Here is a 14,414-nt window from a genome sequence, read left to right on the forward strand (position 1 = left end):
GGAATACCACATGCTAAAGTTTATGCCACATCAAAGTGAAGAACAAATGGAGAGTATTAAAAGAGTTTCCTGGGCCAGTCCATAGAGTAGTGGTTAAGCACTGCGAAGAGTTGGATCCCACATGGCCAACTGCAGTTCAAATACTAACCCTGATGGCTTGAAAAACACACCAGGTGTGTTCACACAGACCCATAATCATTTTTTTTTGAGAGTTTTGTTTGTTTGTTTGTTTTAGGGTGCATGCACTCGCCAGACAGAGAGAGACAGAGAGACAGAAAGAGAGAAATCACCCCCCAGGGGGGATGGCCTTGCCACAATCCCTTCTCCTCCTTTCTCCTCTCTGGATCTTGGGCACGCACTCACACATGCCCAGAGTGAGTTTTAAGCCCCCAGGCCCCAGACGCGAACCGCGGTTGACTACGTGGGAGTCCAGCGACATAACCATTACACTAACTGCTGGTCCCGCAGACCCATAATCTTAATAGGCAAGTGCATGTAGCCTCCACATCCATTCATTGTGCATTGCACTCCGTAGCAGCTGTCTCCAAATTTCTGGGGGTGGGGGGCGGGGTGGAAGCCAAAGCCAAGCTAAATAATCAAAAACAATCCTTCTACCTCCAAAGTCTCAGAAGTATAAGGTAGAAGCCAAAGTTCTCTACATAGTACCACATCAGAACTCCGACCTGCTGCCAAGGTAACTGGCCAGCATTAGTCACATACAATGGGAAGACTGACTTACCGAAGTTTGAGACCCACTGCAGGGAGACAATGAGGATGCAGGCAACAGCAGAACGACCAATCAAAATACCAGCTTCAATAATGGACCAATGGGACTGCTGCTTGAATTGACCAGTCAGAGCTACACAAGTTTCAATCCTTCATTTGCGTTATGTGGACTAAATTGAAGATGGTAGCAAAGTGTTTCTCTATAAAAGACCCATCATAGTAACACATTTGGAGAGACTGCCTTTTGAGCAAACTTAGCTAACATCTGGGTGATATCATCCTGAAGAAAGTCTCCTTGACAAGCCTTTAAAAAATATATTTGTTTTAATTTACATTTTATCATGTCTTTACAGTATATATTTCTTTTTCCAACACTAATATCATACATGTCAGTCAAGACAAGGATATTGCCAAGTACATTATCATCAGCAAATAACTTCTCATTTTTGTCAATTAAGCATACTTTTACACTTTTTCCCCCTTTCCCCTCCCTCTCTTCCATATTAAACTTTTCACATTTTATTGATTCACACAATATCTTAAAGTTGGGCAAAGCTAGAATCTCGTGACAAGTGCACTGTAATTTTCTTCTGAAACAATGAACCCTCCTGGCAGCAAGTGACTCTTCCAGGTCCATACGTATTTTGGTTCCTTAAAGTTCCTGGGCAAAACTCAGGACACACATTTCACCACCTGCTTTTTAAACCCCTGCAATAAGTGTCCTAGATTCTGCATGCAACTTCAGAGGTGTATCTGTTTCTGATTTTCTTCTTTCTCTAATATAGTTTGCTATCTCAGTTTTGTCCTTCAGTTTGAATCTTTTACAAATACTGGATCAATATATGCTTTCTCGGGCCCATGATCCACATGGTCTTGGTCTATTTGGCCAATATCTCAGGAGCAAGGAAGTAATACAGAAGACCCAGGCAGAAATACATAAATGAGAAAACAAATCACTGAAATAGCTGTACTGTTAAATACATTTGAAAACAAACTCTGAAAAAAATTGCAATAATATGTGTATACACACACACACACACTTCTGAAAAATCTGAAAATGAAAAAAGAAATAAAAAGAAATCATGGGGGTGGAGATATGGCATGTAAAAAGGATTTAAAATGATTTACTTTATATACTTAATATGAAAATCCCAACCAAGAGGAGGTGGTTTTTATTTTTTATTTTTTTCCTGTTAATATATGAGTATAAATTAAGAAAATAAGATCAGGTTGAAAAGGTGATTATTTTAACACTCATGCAAAATGCTTTAAAGGTTATTAAATAATTATTTCTTAAAGTCTTTGGGGGTCAGATGTTCCCATTTGAAGTATTTCAAACTTGTGGGTAATAGCCAATTCCTATGCTACATTATTCTGTTTTTCCAGAAAATGTAAGAGATGTAAAGCCACTCAATTCACTTCATGAAGCAAGTATAAATGATTTCAAAACATTATAATGATGGCACATAAAAGAAAACTGTGGATCAAAGAGACTTATGAGTATTCAAAATACTGTGGATCAAATCCAACAGTGCATCAAGAGAATAATGTACCAAAAAATTCACCACTAACTTGCAAATATGATTTATTATTTTGGAATGTAAATCATGTAAGTAGGTCAAAAGATAAACATTCCAACTGATTATTAAAAGAACACTTGATGAGTTTCAACTCTTATTCTCATAAAAAAGACATATATAAAATTACTCTAAAATATTTTAATTATGACATCTATCTGAATAGAAATCACAACATCAAAGTTAAAAGAGATACACTCAAGGCATAATCAATGAAAAACAAAGATAAAACATATGCCATTATTTTATAATAAAATACTCTGTATGAAGGAAACTTAAGACACAAAGAATAATAAACTCCCTATACAAACAATTAACATAAGAAAAGAAAATAACCATTTACCTGAAACCAGTCCTTTTCTGATTTGATTTCTTTTTTTGGTTACCTTTTTTCTTTTATTAGAGAGAGAGAAAGGCAGAGAGACGGAAATAGGAATCCCTCTCTGTGTTGTCTCAGCTCCCCCCCACCATCACCACCATTTAGGACCACAGATACTCAGGATGGCCTGGGAACCCAATCTGTGCCTCTCAGTGGCTTCTACCCTCCCAGCAGTGGTGCAAACTATAGTACAGGGGCTGAGATTTATTTACCTTTTGCTCAGCATGGATAGAAGAGACTTTACATTTTGTATTCATTATTTCCTTAACATGATTGCACAATAGGCTGGTTAGTTTTTGTGTGTTCTAGCTTTACATAAGTTGTATAATACTGTATATATTATTTGTAATGTCCTTTTTAACTAAGTATTATCATGAAAGTCTCTCTTGCTGACAGTTGTAGCTGATAATCTTTCATTTTAACTATTGTTTACTGCAATGTTGCTTGCATCAACCATAAGGCATGTTCCCTCTGTAGATGGATATTTGGGGTTATTTGCTTCTGATGTTTCCTGAGTATGCTATGACTATTCTTCTGTAAACCTCTGGGTACACATTGTGCCAGTATGTCTGACTCTACATAGTACAATCTGGGGATCAGCAGTTAGCATAATGGCTATGTCGCTGGACTCCCATGCAGTTGACTGTGGTTCGAGTCCCGGACCCGGTGGCTTAAACTCACGCCGGGCACATGTGCATGCATGCCCAGGATCCCGAGAGAAGAATGGAGGAGAAGGGATTGCGGTGTGGCTATCCCCTCTGGGGGGGAAGGGGGATTTCTCACTTTCTATCCCTCTGTCTTTCTGGCGAGCGCATGCGCCCAATAAGAAAAACAAAAACAAAAACAAAAACAAAAACCTCTCCATAGTGCAATCTGACAGAATTTTCCACCATTATAAAATGATCTATAAATTGGCACACAGTTAGAGAAATTATTTATTATCATTACACATATATCTCGGTTTTATTCTTTATTTTTTTCTTCTGGAGCTACAATTGGATTTATAATTTGTGTTACATCTTCTCATTTGAATCCCCATATATCTTTTTTTTTTCCTATAGAGTGCATGTGTTCCTTGAGAGACAGAAAGAGACAAAGAGAAAGTGAAAAATCACACCCCCCGCAAGGGGAAGTGGCCATGCCACAATCCCTTCTCCTCCATTCTCCTCTCAGAATTTGGGGCATGCATGTGTCTAGTGTATTTTCCAAACCATGAGGGCCAGAACTCAAACCACATACTCACCATGTGGGATCCAGCTGCCTTAACCACCACACCACCTAGATGGCCCAAGTGCCCATGTGTCTTAACCTGTCATTCAGAGTTTCCATCTTGACTTTCTGTTTTGTCTTTTTCTATGATTTTTTTCTCTTTCTTGTAATGTCTTAGACTAATAGGATTTTTCTTTTCTTCATTTTTCTCCTTTTTCTTTTTTGAAGTAACTGTTCTTAAAACTTATCTATGGGGGTCAGCAGCTGGTGTGGTAGTTAGGGGGATTGGATTCCCACATGGCTGACCATGGTTCGAGTCCCAGACCTGGCAGCTTGCTTTCTCTCCTTCTCTCTCTCTGCCTCTCTCTGGTCAAACTGAAAATAAAAATAATGATAAATAAAATTAAGAAAATAATTATTTTTTAAAAACTGTATCTATGTTTAATTTTACAAAGTCTAAAACTAATCAATATTTCTTCTAAACTTTCAAGCAACAAAATAATTTAACAATGCTTTAATTTTTTATTATCCCATTTTACTTTTACACTTTCTCCTTTTGATATTTCAGTATTTAACTTAGTATGTTAGTATAGCTTCACAAGTAGGCATTACTTTTGTAGAACTGAATAAAACAAATAAAAGAAATACTATTTATTTTATTGCTAGAAGGCACGTTTACTTGCCAGAGTGAGACAGAGAGAAAGATGGAAAGAGAGAGGAGAGAGGACGCATGACCCAAGGATCATGGTCACACTGCAATCACTTCTCCTGCATTTTGCCCTATTTGAGGCGTTTTGGGTACCCACACACATGTGCTGGGTATTTCTTGTTTTTTGGACATATCCCAAATGTGTTTATTGGGATGGTTTCCCACTCATCTTGACTCAGGATGCTTTCAGTGATGCTTCCTCCTGAAGGAACATCCTTCTGTAAGCCTCGCTTTTCCTCCTGTAGGCTGGCAGAGGACAGTGGAGCAGCCAACGCACAAAACTACCATTTGTGCATGGCTAAAGACAGTGGTGGTTTTATAGCATCCTGGGACTTCACAGCCATGAGGTAGGAATTTGGGCTCTGCACCAGGCGCTTCTTCTTGTGTTTCTTCTTCTCCTCTTCGGGAGAGGGATGAAGGAGGTCCTTTGCAAGAGGCATGTTCTTGTGGGGAGATCGTCACCGCGGGCCACCAGGTCCAGGACATGAACCACATAATTGGCCTTGTGGAGTCTGACTGCCTTAACTACCAGGCCACAGAACTGGCCCAGCTGGCATTGTTTTCAAGTTTTATTAGTTGATGGGCATCAGATAAACTCCTTTTGATTCATTATGACTTAAAACTTCAATAGTTGAATATACTTATGTGCACTAAAATGAAATTCCTTAAGACTTATTTCAATTGATTTTTCAGAATCTAGGACAAATGTCTTATTCGAAAATTCTAAGACATATTATAAGCTAATGAATCATTAGAAGAACTTCAGAATAATAGTTCTGTAGAAAATAAAGACACATTTTGATTAGCCCTGATTGCAATATTATCTGGGCCTTTATTAATTCCCTTTATTTTCCACGAGAAGTAGTTATTTGCAAAGGTTCAATAAGAATCTATTTCTACCAAGTTCTAATTGAATAAACCAGATTCATAACCATGACCATGCCAGAAATGTCACACTTAAGATAAATTGCATTTAGTTAGATATGACAAACTTGTTATTCAGAACAAGGACTTCACTTCATATATGAAAAGGATAGTTACGAAGTCCATCCAGAAATTGTGCTATTTCCTATTCTGGGCTTTGGAATTATACTTGGAAAAAAAAATTCAGTTCTTGGTAGACCAAAAATTTTAGTAAACCTGGGGAAACTTAGAAAAGGGCATGTTCTTTCTATTACAGATTTTGTATTTGAAACTCGGTAGAGAGGCAAATTGGATGGTTTATTTATTTTAGCCTCCAAATAGTTAAACAGACAAAGGCACATTTATTCTAGTTGAATTAAAGTTATTATATATATGACCCAGAGGACTTCGCCAAGCTTCCAGACAGAAGTTAACTTTATTCTTTAGTTCTGTTAAATATGCGATTAGGGATCCTTTCTCTATTAATCATCACTTGTCTCTGTGTAAATAAAAGACACCACATAAAACACAAAATTAATAATACTCAGATCATCGTGGACAAACTTACTTGGTCAATTCTGCATCTCAGGTGTGGAGATTAACCATGGGTGTGGGTGGCAGTACAGACCTGAAAAGGTAAACTCGTGTTTTCCCCGGAGCGTAGCCTAGGCTAGCTTGGGCCAGGCACAGTGCTTACTCTGGTTTTGTAACAAACCACAAAACCACCAGCAGAAAAAAGAGAACCTTCAGCTATGGTACTTGCTTCTGGTCGTTTTTGAATCCTTTCTTATCTTTTCAAGGTGTGTGTGTGCGTGTGTGTGTGTGTTCTTTGGTATCTAACCATAATCAGTTCTATCCTTGGCTTAACTAGGCATTTCGGCACACTCTAACAGTCTAAAATGTATAAGGTAGGCAAAGAAAAATGAGCCTATTTTTTCTTTTCTTCTTAAAAAGATTTATCTTTTTCTTCCTTTCTTTCTTCCTTTCTCTTTTTCTTCCTTTCTTCCTATGAAATACAGGGTCTAGATATATACTTATAGAATTCAAATGCTCTTACTAGCAAATGTCTATATAGTGTGATACAGTGCGAGGTGCTGTTGAAACATTTATGCATAAATCCTGTCAGTTACCACAGCATGGACAACCCTGGCGGGCATTATGCTAAGGGAAATAAGTCAGGCACAGAAAGACAAATATTGCATCCTCTCGCTCGGATGCAGAATCTAAGCAAGTCAAACCTAGAGATGCAGGGAGCAGAATGGGGGTTGTCAGGGGAGATGTAGGTCAAAGGGCACAAATGAATTAGCTCTGCAGAAGTAACCTGATTGTCGGAATCACAAGGTATAAACATATCAGGACATTACACTATATAACATAACTAAATACTATTTTTGTCAATTATACTTTAATAAAGCTTAGGGAAAAAAGAATAAACAACACCAGCACCTCTTTTCAAGTAAAAAAAAAAATCTATTTATGTAATCCCCCTGTTCCTGGCTAACTAAGCCTGGCTGCTTATTTTCATGGTCAGTGAAATGAGAGGAAGAGGCTGCAGGAGTGAGTTTGCTTTCTTGTTTGTTTATTTATTTATTTTAAGAGAGCTATTGCTGTAGTGTGTGTATGCTTGCTAGAGAGACAGAGAGAGACAGAGACAGAAAGTGAGAAATCCCCACCCCTACCCCCAGGAGGGATGGCCATGCCACAATCCTCTTTCCTCCATTCTTCTCTCTGGACTCTGGGCATATCCCCAGAGTGAGTCTTAAGCCACCTACAGGACCCGAACAGCAGTCAACTATTTGGGAGTCCAGCAATGCAACCATTACGCCATCTGCTGGTCCTGGGGGAGTTTATTACTGTAACTGATTATAGCGAGACATACTGTCTTAAAAAGCTCAAAATGTTCTAATTATAAACACAAGATACAAGCAGGTGCAAGTCACTCCTCATCACAATCAGTCCGAGTCAATTGCTTTCCCCCAAGTCCGTATCCTTATTTTTTCAAACACCCACTACTGGTTTCTCATCTGACCAGTCCTCAAGCAGATCTCCCTGTGACTCAGCACTTGGTCAGATGGTTCTCTTTCGAGGCTTTTCTTAACTTCACAATGTCTACTCTCCTGCTAAACCTAACTCTCCTGCTTCCACCTAACAACCCGGTAGATTCCAGACATGAATTTCAAACTCAGGAAACTTAACTTTGCAGTTGTCATCTTGTACTTATTTTCTTAAATGATATTTTCAAAATTTTACAAGCCTTCAGCCCCCAACACTTACATAAATCCTTGAGGGTAGGAGACCCACAGAAAGTTTATGTAACCTGCTCAAGTTCACAGAGATAGGAAAGGGGTCAGAGATGGAATTCAATCCCAGATCATTTGAATCCAGAGGACACATTTCTGAACTTCTCTTCTGTGTGGTCCAGGAAAGCAATAGAGGAAAGCCTGCATGTCTAGGTCTAGGTCTTTCAAATCTTCCTACTTTAAGCCATTTGCCTCATTTATAAGTTGTGAACTTCCCTTTATCATTTGAATGCGCTACAATTCAGTATTAATACTACATGATATTATTATTGTAGTAGAACAATAATACTACCATAAACCATATTCAGTCAAGAAGGCTTTATGATGTTCAACAGTTTTCTAAATATGATATAAATTATATATCTAGGAAATGGACAATTCGTGAGTTACATGCAAGCAAGTCTAACTCTAAAACTCATGTACTTAACTGCTACTCAATGTTGTTTAAATTTAAGATCTCAGAATTAGATTTAAAATTGTTTAATTTTACTTTGATTTGCCATTTATTGGCTACTACTATATGCTAAAAGCCATATGTGTGTTTTTAAAATTGTCATAACCTTTCAGTACAGTAATGATTGTCCTTATTTTCAGGGGTGTTTGTTGAGATTGAGAGTTCAGTAATTTGTCTTTTGTTCAGACTTATAATTTGTAGAACCATGATTCCCAATGAAGCCTGAATCTGAAATCCAGACTTTCACCCTTATGGGGAATTGGCACCAGTGACATTTAATGAACCATCCAGAGAGAAGACTGATTTATCCCTAAAACTGCATCTGAGTATAAACTAAATCAGGATTTCCTACTAGCTTGAGAACTCACTTCATTCTTTAAACTTTAGTTCCCATAGACTTTTGGCATCTTGTAAAAACCAAAGAAAGCCACTCCTAAAGCCACTCCTAAATCGTAAAAATATGTTTAAGGCTTTGAGGACCTATTATGAATAGAGATTTTGAGAACATATTGAACATTCCACATTGGAAGAGTATTGTGGAGGTGCACGGTGTGCAAATATTAAGTCATGCTACATGTGTTAACACTCACACTGCTGTCTAAATTTGCCTTGTACATGTATTTGCATCCATGGGACTAGTCTATTGAGTAAGATATGTCACCAGAAGGAACAAAAGGATTTTTCTTTGTCCTTAAGTGTGGCTAGAATTGATTTTTCTAAATGACTCCAAAGTGTGTGCTTTCATTCTATAATCCATCCTAAGTGTTTTAAAATAAAAGAACTATCAAATCACTTGGCACAAGGAGGCCTATTGATGCCCAGAAAGGCCAATTTATATTCAGTCAGTGCCCTGGTAAGCAGCATGATTGATACCCCTCAGATTTGAGACCTGGAGTGATAAATAGTTACACATGGCCACGCGACGCACTTCAGGGCTCACGGCCCCCTGGTGAGTTATTGTTTTGTTTTGCCCCTGGTTCTTATAGGCTGAAAATTTGGTTTCCATAAATTAATCAGTGATGGCATTTTGCATTTCTGATTTGTTACCTTTCTCCAAAGGCCTTTACTTGCAGTTTATAATGCTGAGTGGCACAATTTCAAGCTGCCCAAAGAGATAGGAAATAATTGGATAATCAAAAGGCTTTCTGTTTATTATCATGACACATAAATATGGTATTCTCTAAAAGCTTCATTGCAAAGATATTTTTAAATGTTTTTATTACAGGTTAAATAGGTAGAAAAGAATATTTTAAAGACCTGTAGATTAAAGGGAGTAATAATAACAACAACAAAAAAACCCATCCCCGGTCACTCATTTTGAAGGGGAAAAAATACAAAACAAAAACATTTTTTTTTTTTCAAATTTCCTTTCTATTCCTTGCTGAGTCTACCCTACCTCTTCCCACATTAAAAATAACCACAGTACATTGGGGCTTAAAAATATATATTTACCTTATATGTTTTGGTATCATGTGTAAATGGAGTCATGCTACGTGGACTCCAAGGGATTATTTTCCTATATGGCACATTTGCAATATTTATCCATGTTGATATGAAGAGCTGTATTTTATTATTATTACTATATATGATTATATTATATGAAAATGCCACTACTTATCATTTCCAGTCAGGGCTATTTGAATTGTTTCTATCCTTTCTCAGCTTTGGTATAAATCTTCTTATATGTGAACTTTCCCACATGTATCTCTTGGTGCATATGTGTGTTTCCCTATTCATATAAATAGATATTAATAGATATACAATTAGGTAGGTAGATATTAGACATATACAGATATAAATTAAAATAGAGATCAACATCAATAGATATGCTTCATGTATTTATGTATTTATGTATATTACCACAAATATATGGAATTGTGAGGTCATAGTGCATTTACATTTTCAACTTTGCTAAATATTACCAAGTCGTTTTTCTAAAGTGTTTATACACTATGTTGGATCTTTCACACTTTCACTGATCCTTGATATTGTCAGCGATGGACATTTTTGTGCATCTGGAGTATTTGAAATGGAATAATCCTGTGGGTTTAATTTGCATTTGCCTGATTACTTATGAAGGAGAGCATGTCTTTGAATGTTTATTTGTGTTTCCCCTTTAGTGAAATGCCTGTCTTTTACTGCAAAGTTGTTTATCTTATCCTTATTACGTTCACATTACATTTAGTGAAGATATTTCTTCTTATTTTTAATTTATCTTTATTTTCTATATGGCACTTGATGGACAGAAGCTTTTATTTTGTGGTAGATTTATTTTTATTTTTTTTTAGAAAGAGATTTTTGCTTTAGGGTGTGTGCACTCACCAGAGAGACCGAGAGAGACAGAGAAACAGAAAGCAAGAAATCGCTCCCCCTAACCCCAGGAGTGGATGGCCATGCTACACAATCCCTTTTCCTTCGGTCTTCTCTTAGGGTTATGGGCACACACGCACACGTGCCCAGAGTTTTTATAGCCACCAGGCCTGGGACTTGAACCACAGTCAACCATGTGGGAGTCCAGAGACATAAGCATTACACCATCTGCTGGTCCTGATAGATACATTTTTCAATAATTTCTTTATGCTTAGCCTTTTTGTTTATTATTATTATTTATGAAGTATTCCCTGGTATTGAAATGTCTCTTTAATATCAACCTCTAACATTGAATATTTTTGCTTGTGTGTGTATACACACACACACACACACACACACACACATATATATATATATATTTGTCATGCATGATAAGATGAAGTGGGTCTAAATTCCATTTTCTATTTCATATACACAATCACTTGACTTAACATCTTTTGTTATAAATTCATTTCCTTTCTTGCCTTCAGTGCCACCTATTCTATTTATTTATCCAGTTACTAATTACTGAGTGTCTAATATGTGCCTGGTATCACTATAGAAGATAGAGATCCAGATCCAGAGAAAACAAACTGGATAGAAAATTTTAGGGGCCAGCCAGTGGTGTGGTGGTTAAGATGAGTGAATCCCCACATGGCTGACTAGACCATTTGAGTCCTGGACCCAGTGGTTTGAAAAACACTCCAGGCACATGTGTGCACACGCCCAAAATCCCAAGAAGAGTATGGAGGAGAACGGATTGCCAAGTGGCTATTCCCCCTGGGAATCCCTTGGGAATGCTTTCCCACTTTTGCTCCCTCTCTGTCTCTCTCCAGTGAGTATACATTCCCTGCATCAAATTTTAAAAACTCCTAAAAAAATTCTACTCAAATGGAGCTTTCATTTTATTTGGTGGAGAAAGATAAAAACAGATAAAAAGCACAAACAAAGTAAAATTTATATGTCATATAGTGATCAGAAAATAAGAGGAGGGCACAGGAAATGTATGCTGGTTGCATTATAAAAGTAAGACTGTCAGGAAAAGCTTTACAAGGAAGGTAGCACTAGAGCAAAGACTGAAGCAACTGGAGGAACATGTGTGAGTACCTGGGGCAATGCAGTTTGACCACTGGGAATGGCAAGTGCAAAACTCCTAAGGCAGAAATGAACCTAGTGTGTTCAGATTCTGGAGATCATGAACAAGCAGAAGATAGCAGACTAATTCCTTGAGGAACTGTGGTGATAAATCTACTGGATAGGATGCCTTTGACAAATGACACTAACTAAATTTCATTTTCAAAGGATCACTGTATCCATACATCCACATTAATCAGGTATATTTTATTTTAGTACAAAGTCTCAGTGTTCTAAACAATAAAGGTATAATTCTTATGTTCTGCATTCATTACAAGTCAGTTGGGGACTCTCATTGATGCTAGTTAGGGCTCACTTGGGTACTAGTTAGGACTACTAACCAGATTGGGTACTAGTTAGGGCTGGTAACCATACCAGTTAGTGCCCACGTGGCACTAGGACTAGGTTAGGACCAGCCACCAGGTCAGGTACTAGTTAGGGCCCATTTGAGTACTAGTTAGAACTACTAATCATGCTGGATACTAGTTAGTGCCCACATGGGTAGTAGTCATAACTGGTAGCCAGGCTGAGTACTAATTAGGGTTCATTTGGGTATAGTTAGGGTTGGTAACCAGGTCGGGTACTGATTAAGACCAACTTTACATGTCAAATGGTGATTAGAAAATAGAAGAGGATGGGGCTACTGCAGAAGACCAGAAGTCAGGTCTGTATTACTCAATGTTTGACAGAGACAAGAGTTTGTAAGTAAGGAAAGGAATTCATTTCAGCAAGTCCACCAATGGAGAGATAATGGACTCTAGTAGTCCATAACTATCTCTACTGTACTAGATGAAATGCAGAACTTATATAGGGGAAGAGGTAAGTGTGAGGTCTATCTAGAAGCAAAAGGCAAGTTATTTTTTGTCTTGGAACAAAATCACAAGGCTTGGTCATTCATTGAACTTCTCTGCAACAGGTTTAAGGATAAGCATGATAAGGCAGGAGAAGCAAAATGGAGTCAGTCAAGATAACTCTTAGATCCTGGGTTATAAACAACAGATAGTCTAGGTTGGATTTTAAAAAGTGTAAGCTCATTTCCCCATATCTGTAAAGACTCAGGTTACTGTCAAAGTTCCTTTTAGAGAGAGAAGTGAGAGAGAAGTTAAAGACTCATTTTTCTAAGGGTTAATCTACTAAGATGGATTACAAAACAAAGTACAAGTACAGAGTCACTTTGGTTCTCTCACGACTTGCTTACATGCTCCATGTTCTCCTAACTTTAGAACTCAGCCTGGCAGAGTAGAGGCCACTGAGTGCTACTGCCAAGCAGGAAGGAGACAAAAAACAACCAAAAAACAAAACTCTTCAAACATGTGCCAGTCATTAGAGTTTTCACTCATTCAGAAGCGATCACATCTCTCCTGTTTACATTCCACTGACAACCGTCAATGATGTGGCCATCTCGGCTTCAAGAAAGTGAAAAGTGCAACCCCACCGTATGCTGAAGGGAGAACTGGAAGCATTTGGTAGACAGCACTAAAGTCTACCACAGTCTCTGGTTGCTTTGTTAAAACACTGCAGGTGGACAGGGATAGAAGCAGAGTTTAGTCTGTGAGACTACAAAAAGCTTTTTACTACCATCTGACATAGTTATCAGTTTTAACCAGTAGTCAAATGGGCCCTAATAGCTGACCTGGTTACCAGCCCTAACTAATAGACGAGTTGACTATGACCAGTAACTGACCTTGTTACCAGTCCTAACTAGCAGCCAAGTGAGCCCTAATTAGTAACTGACCTATTCACCAGTACTAGTACCCGAACAGGACTTAACCAATTCTAGTCCTGCTCACCAGTACTAACTAGTGCCCAAACAGGTCCTACCCAGTTCCACATCTTACTATGCCTAACCAGCACCTAAGCTGGCACAAACTAGTTCTCTAACCTGGCTATCAGTCCTCACTAGTACTCAGACTGGCACTAACTAGTACCCTAACATGATTCCCAGTCCTAACTAGTACCTGAATGGACCCTAACTAGTAACAGACCTGTTCACCAGTACTTAGTACCCAAACCAGTCCTAACCAGTTCCAGATCTGATTACCACTTCTTACTAGTACCCAGACTGGTACTAACTAGTACTCTTACCTGGTTACTACTTCTAACTAGTACCATAATGGCTACAACTAGTACCCTAACCCAATTAAAAGTCTTAACTAGTACCCAGACTAGCAATAACTAGTACCGTAACATGGTTACCAGTGGTTACCAGTACTAATTAGTACTCAAACAGGACATAAACCATTTCAGACCCAATTACCACTCCTAACAAGTACCCAGAATGACTCTAACTAGTACTTTATTCTGGTTACCAGTACTGATTGAATACAAACTGGCATTAACTAGTAATATAACCTGGTTACCAGTCATAACTAGTATGTGAGTGGGTCCTAACTAGTAATTGATCTGTAAATCAGTACTAACTAGTACTCAGAATGGCCCTAACTAGTATCCTAACCTGTTACCAGCCCTAACTAGTACCCGAGAGGGCTTCAACTAGTATCTGACCTATTCACCAATACAAAGCAGTACTCAGACTGGCTCTAACTAGTACTCTGATGCAGTTATTAGTTCTAACTAGTATCCAGACCAACACTAACTAGTACTCTAACCTGGTTACCAGTCATAACTAGTGCCCGAGTGGGCCCTAACTAGTAACTGATTTGTTGACCAGTAA

General features: G+C 38.1%; 1 pseudogene; it reads right to left on the reverse strand.

Annotated features, from left to right (window-relative positions):
- Positions 1-4,771: 4,771 nt before the first annotated feature.
- Positions 4,772-5,040, reverse strand: LOC106734715 (40S ribosomal protein S27-like; annotated as a pseudogene).
- Between the last annotated feature and the right edge of the window lie 9,374 nt (positions 5,041-14,414).

The sequence above is a fragment of the Tupaia chinensis genome, unplaced genomic scaffold (genome assembly GCF_000334495.1).
Source record: "Tupaia chinensis unplaced genomic scaffold, TupChi_1.0 Scaffold000196_1, whole genome shotgun sequence".
In the NCBI taxonomy this organism is placed as follows: domain Eukaryota; kingdom Metazoa; phylum Chordata; class Mammalia; order Scandentia; family Tupaiidae; genus Tupaia; species Tupaia belangeri.